Here is a 6,995-nt window from a genome sequence, read left to right on the forward strand (position 1 = left end):
TGATGACGTCACGCCCAACATGCATTGTGGAGCGTGACGGAGGAGGAGCCGGATCGCCAGCTGACCGCAAGGTAAGTATTGTCTTCTTTGTTTTCAGGTTTTGGGTTTTTTGCTGCCTCCGACGGGCCCCCCTGGGCTGCAGGGCCCCCGGGCACCTGCCCATTGTGCCCAATGGGAAAGACGGCCCTGAGCTCTGGATGTACTTGGCACCACATGTCGATGGGCCTTGGTATGGTACAGGTATTCTGGTTCAACACCAGAGGTAACAGGAGGCGCTCAGTGAGCGTGAAAGCGGCTGTCCCATTAAGTTTAAGAAACAGTTCGCGCTTACAGATGGACAAGGTCGAGTACAGAATTCTCCCGCCACCATCGCACCTACGGCTTTATTTAAATAAATAAGAGTTATTTGCCAACAAGTTGGTGTGGTGTCTTTTATTATATTACTTAGGAGTTAAGGTTAAGACTAAGGTCTATTGGTTATGTTATCAACCGTAAACATTTTATTATCACCAGAGAGAGGGGCTTATTGATAAACAGGTCCCGCTGTCCTATAGAAGAGGGAGGAGTCCTATAGAGGTGGGAGGGGCTGAATGTAGAGGTGATGCTTTGTAATACAGCAGCAATGTTATATCAGAGTACACCGACAAGGTATTTTAGGATTTAGTGGTCTTTTAAATGAATCCTAAGTGAGGAGTCATCAGGGCTGTCTTTATGACATGCGGTATTTTGTATATTTAAAGCTTTTCTTCACATCGGGTAAAGTGCACCAAGAAATCTGTTTAATCTGTCAAAGCACTTAGAATCCTGAAAGCGGGACAAAATAAGCCCCACCCCTGTTTCACCCAAACCACGCCCACAAATGAATAACATTCTTGCATTCATGTATCGGGATGTCTCATTGGGAGGTATGGACAAAGTGCAGCTGAAAGGTGCAAAAGAAGTTTCATTAAATGTACAGGACGATGTACCCTAGCAGGGTCGGATTTACCATTAGCCAACCTAGGCAATTGCCTAGGGCCCACCGGTCCCCAGAGGGCCTTCCCAGGGCTGGCAGTGAGACCACCCTTTAAAAATGGGCTGCTACTTATGGGCCAGTGCTATATGCTTTCCCCCCGGGCTAAAGTCTGCCAGCCAGCCCCTGAATAGGGGTATATGTTATGCTAAAAAACTATAGTGCTATGCATTTTTTCAGGGAGGGGGCCCCAAACCAGTATCTTGCCTAGGGCCCCATGAGGTCTAAATCCGGCTCTGTACCCCAGTATCAGAGCTGAACCAATGCAAACTTTTTTCCAGAGTGAAAATGGCCACACGCCCTTCTGCTAAACAAGGTGCGTCAGTGATCCCACTCCATACTAAGCATGGAACCCTCTCGGTCCACCCAATTCTGTCCCATCGGTCAGCGCAAACTCCTGCCCCTCTTCCAACGCCACCTCCAACCAATGCAGGACGGCAGAAATCTGGGTGTAATAGTGTGAATCACGGCATGCCATCACCAGATAGGATTCTGTACTGCTAGACTTAATGTCTATTACACGGTTGACGATGGATATTGGATCCAAGGTCGTGTGTGCTGTTCCACTCGTTCATGTGTGATATCATACATACCCTGTTGAGAGGAAGCTATTTGTAAATTTTCATGACTTACAATAGTCCACACTGTGAGGAAATGCGATATCCACATGCAGGTTCGCAGTGCTAAGAACCGTTGAACAACTGGTTTGGATGAATGGGAGTCAGGGACAAGTTAGAGCAATAACTAAAATATGGCAGTGTGCATCTCCACTCGCCCTCTCGGAACCACCCTATCTGTGTCTCCCCCTTCCTTTTAGGATACAAGCTCTCAAGAGCGGGGCCCTCTTCCTCGTGTTCTCCTTCTACTATTCCATCACCCTCTGTACCTCTAGGCCTGATTCCCTAGCCCTGGCTCCTTCAGTCCAGGCCTACATCACGTTGGTCATTACAGGTGGGGTACGTTAAAACGGAACTGTCTACCCCGACAACGTTTTAAACAACAGGGGAATAATATTGCCTATAATCCGTCCAGTACTGAAATGACTACTTACCATATGTCAGACATACAGTTTTCCCGGAGCTTGAAATCACTGTCCAGTGTCCAATCCGAATGGGGTCCAAGTATTGCCGCTCTAAAACCGTCATTTTCAGTCTGTCCATACTAAATGACGCTATTTCATACTGTAGGTGTTTAGGCCATTCGGATTGGACAGTGGACGGTGATTTCAAGCTCCAGGAAAACTGTATGTCTGACATATTGTAAGTAGTAATTTCAGTAGTAGAGGGATTATAAGCATCGTTCCCTGTCGTGTAAAACGTTGTCGGGGATGACAGTGCCGTGGTAACAAGTACCATCGGGTCATTACCATCACTCTCACTTACTGTCCCGTGAATAATCTGATCTGCCGAACCATGTTATCTGGGTATTTTTCGTTTACTCCGTATGTCTTTGTAATTTGTTTGTCATGTATCATGTATTATTTAATGTGTCACGGATCATTGCTGTCTGTACGTCACGTATGGCGCTGCAGACCTTCTGTGGCGCCTTATAAAAAAAATATAATAATAATACTGGACCGTAGCGCTGAGGGTCAACTTACCGCTGGACCGGGCCAGTTACATGTGGATGTGCGTGACCAGGATAGGGGTTCATGCATGCGTGGGGGAAGTGTAAGTCCAGACCTGGGCTGAAATTTTTTAAAAAATATATAAAATCAATGTCTAAAAAGAAAAAAAAAATGTTTTTTTATAAATACAAAATAACACGATTCACGGTGAATCGTGTTATTTTGGGCAGGGAATTGCGGGATGCGGGAGACTTGCCTGCTCTCCCGGGAGTCCGGTAGACCGACCCAGATTTCAGGAGTCCAGTATGAGATAAACACCCATTTTTGCCGGAGATAGGGCTTACCTAGGTTTGATAAATAGAGCCCTTCATGACACCTGTGTGGAGATTAGATTTTAGGATACAAGTTGGTTCCATACAAACAATACAATTCATTCATATTTGTCACAATTTTGTGTAATTCAGAGTGGTCAGAATAAAAAATAGGACGTTCGCTTATTAAAATGTTATGTGGCGTGCGCCACGCACATTGCCAGCCATTACGGTTGAAATTTCCACTATTTTCCCTGTCACCCCTATGGGGTGCCAGGGAAAATCTCTGCCGCAAAGTGTCTCACGGACGTTACAAAGACACTTTGTGGCTAATTGAATCTCACCCATTGTTTTAAGAGATTTAGAAGGGTATGTAACTGTTTCTGTAAGAGAAACGTATAATGTTCCCTCATTTCTTCCATGTCCGCTTGCATATTGCATAAAAAAAAGGAAGTGACATCAAGATTTCAAAGCCATTGGCGCAAATCCAGTTAGTTTTACATTTTTAACCCTAAACAAAAAAAAAATGGAAGCAAACTGACGAAAAAATGAGAAGTTTTTGGGCCAGTGGCTAAAACTACTCGGCGTAAGGAAGCCTGGGAAGCGTTTATTGTGTGTATCAGGGCAACCTGTGTGGAGAGGTGAGCTTAGGATACAGGTTGGCACAGCTCAAACCACTGCGCCGTGTCTCTACCAGTGGAGTCTCGGCTGATGTCAAGCTGCTGCCAGATGTAAAGAGATACTTAGCCGTCCCTAAAGTCATTGTAAGATCAGCTCCCTGCCAACACCCAATAAATCAGCGTGAGGCCTCAGTGCGATCTGCACACACAGACAGCTGCCAAACTGCCAGGGTATACAGATTTAGGGGCAAACAGTGCTTCTAAAAATAAATAAATAAATAAGGACACTTACAGGGGGTTTCCCCCATCCTTTGGCCAAGAGACCCCCACAAATAACAAACCAAACTAATTATACACAAGGATTAGTCATATTAAAAACAGATAATTTATCGATGATTACCTTGTGCAAATTGTCTGCAGGATTATGCTAATCCAGTGCTCCTGCTATTTTATTTTATTTTTTAAAATAGCAAGCTGAGGTTAAGCAAGAATCTAAGTTTCTTAGCTAGCCTCCTACAAATTATTATCTCCTTTCCGAAATCTCTCTGGAGGGAAAACAAAAATGTCTGCCAGACACAGACACAGTCAGTCTGCTACACAGACACCGGCTCACAGCTCGCAGGATGTTGTGTGATGGCAGAGGGCGGGGGGAGGATGTCACAGGGCGACAGAGCTCATAGGGGCGTTGCAAAGCCTCTCTGCTCACTATACCATGTGCCATGCGACTGTGGTTGCCATGGTCATCCAGAATCATAGATCCTTAATAACAGCCTGAGGAAACAAGAGAAATGGTAAATGCCAATAATCTTCTTCAAACTTACTGCAGTGCACCTGATTGCCTCATGGGCTTGCTGCTTTAAAAGGGATTTAAGTGAGTTTGGTTCTTGGTATATCCTGTGTGCTTTCCTGTACTAATCAAAGTAAGTCAGGGATTCATTCCGAGAACAGTTTATTGCTCTCTAGTGATCTCTCTTCTTGCTGCCAGCTTAAAACACACTTCAAAGCTGGCAGTACTGTGAGAGTGACAGTAATAGGTTTTAATGCACTTTTGTCAGTGAATATACCTAGTGGAAAGTGATGTTATAAGTGTGGGAGGGCATTAGACACAAATAATACGTTCTATGTAAATCCTTATAAAGATGACTTATTGTTGCGTGACTCCAGATTATTTTTCGCAGGATATTTTTGTCCTTGTTTTGCCAAGCAGAGAGGGTGAAATATAATTCTTCTGCGGGTTTGTAAAACTCCACTTTTACAGGCCGCACTTCTATTCCTGTTTCAGATCTGGCTCCCCAAATTAAGAGAAATATGTCACACCATTCGCATCTGATCTGCGGCTGTAATCAAGCTGACAGGACCATTAGCTGCCACTGTCTCCCAGCAGGGTAATGAAGGACCGGGGAGTTGTGTAACTAGCAGGTAGTAACTTGGAAGTGTTGTGTATCAATGTTTACTGGCCGCGGACTAGAGGCAGCCATCCAGGGGGGAACTGCACCAAATCCACCAATGCCCGGAAATTCTACTCTAATAAGAGGCTCCAGCTTCTCATTCGTGTGACTGACATATTTTGATAGCAAATTATTTGGATAAATCTGTAAACCTGCAGAATGAGAAGCATTTAGTGAAAGGATTGGAGATGTGTTCCTGTCTCTTTCTGTCAGTGCATTTGTCAATATAAGTGATATATCTTAGGTGCACTACAGGTTTACCCAGGGCCTGCACAGGGGCCCTGAGCAATCGAGGCGACTAGCAGCTCCTCAGGTAAACCCCCCCCCCCCCCCCCGCTCAGCCACCCCACCCTCTCCTTGGTGTCCCTCCTCTTCTGCCCCACCCCCTGCGTCTTACCTTGTGTGGAGCGAGGGCATGGCACCATCTTCTCTTATGTCAGACTGGGAGTATGGCGCTGAGCTGTGACATCATATTCCAGCGCCACACTCCCAGTCCATCATCAACTTGGAGAAAAGGCAGCAGCTGGTAACTTTACAGGTAAGAAGTTGCTTACTGAGAGGGGAACAATCTCTTGCCCCAGGTTCAGAACATTTGTCTATCTCCTAACTGTGACTTAGTAAGGCGCTCTGTGATCATGTCTGTGTGTATGCCATTCATCTCATTGCTCCATGTAGCAGTGCTCCTCACAGTGACTTAACAGGAGGTACTTAGTGATCATGTATGTGTGTAGTTCATCTCATTACACACCGTAGCAGTGCTTCTCACAATGACTGTAAGCGGAGGTTCTCGGTGATCATGTCTGTGTGTAATTCATTTATATCATTACTCTCTGTAGCAATGCTCTTCACAGTGACTAAGAGGAGGTGCTCTAACGTGACAATGCCCAATTGTGATGTAGTCATGCCGCCTTTTGAGCCCTCGCCGCCAAAGTGCCAGAGGTGCCCGCATAATATAACAGTCAGTACAGTTCTGTATGTTAAAATGTATAAAGTGAATCGCAAGCATATTTGATTTCAAATAGGATAAAGGTCCACTAGAATGAGTGAGAAGGCTGGAAGCCTTCTTGACACTAGATAAGATCTTTGTAGACACATAGCTCCCAACATTTTAAAAAGCAAAATTGGGACATCAACCGCCTAGACCAGGTATGGCCAATCTGTGGCTGTCCAGATGTTGAGAAACTACAAATCCCAGCATACCTTGGCAACTACTACAGGATATCCAGTGGCAAAGCATGCTGGGACTTGTAGTTTTACAACATCTGGAGAGCCGCAGGTTGGCCAGGCCTAGCCTAGACCCACTCAAACCCAGATAAGTCCATCCATGCCATGGTATGCCTAAGCCAAGCCTATATAAATTTTATGGCTACGCCCTTATGGTCAATCTGGACAGTCCGCCTCCTGTTGTATTTTATGGCTCATTTGCAAACTATAAACAATGTTGATCCGTAATGCTTCTATACTTACACATTCATCCTCCAACCTAAGTTCGAGGTGCACGTCCACATTGTGGTCCTCGGCACTGCTCCTAGTAAGTCTGTATTGTATTTTGCGGCTTTGCAGACCCATCTGAGTACACACATGACTCCACATGACTCCACATAAAACATCACTTCTAACTAAGACCTACTGCTTTATAATCAACCCCTTCATTATTTCAACATTCCTGTTTTTCTCCTATAATATACCGTTCGGCTTGTGTCACAAGAAAGAGGGGACAGCAAGACTGTTTTTATTACACGTCTCACATGTGTGTTTGAAGGTTTTTTTCATACACTGGTTGAAGTGCACTTTCCTGCAGAAGTGCACCATAAGACACAATCTCTTAGAGGTGCTGAAAAATCAAGTTCCTTTGGAGAGGAGACAAAGGCTATTTGCAGGGTTTTCCTCCCAAAACTTGCAATACAGCGCCCATCTTGGCCCACAGATCCATGCACTTTTTGGCTTGTGGTTTAAAACTGGTTTGGGCACCCTTCCCTCTCTCCGTTTGTCAAGATAAACAGACACATAGTAACCGGTTAGAGCATACTTGCTTAC

Source organism: Mixophyes fleayi, chromosome 7, assembly GCF_038048845.1.
Source record: "Mixophyes fleayi isolate aMixFle1 chromosome 7, aMixFle1.hap1, whole genome shotgun sequence".
NCBI classification, from domain to species: Eukaryota; Metazoa; Chordata; class Amphibia; order Anura; family Limnodynastidae; genus Mixophyes; species Mixophyes fleayi.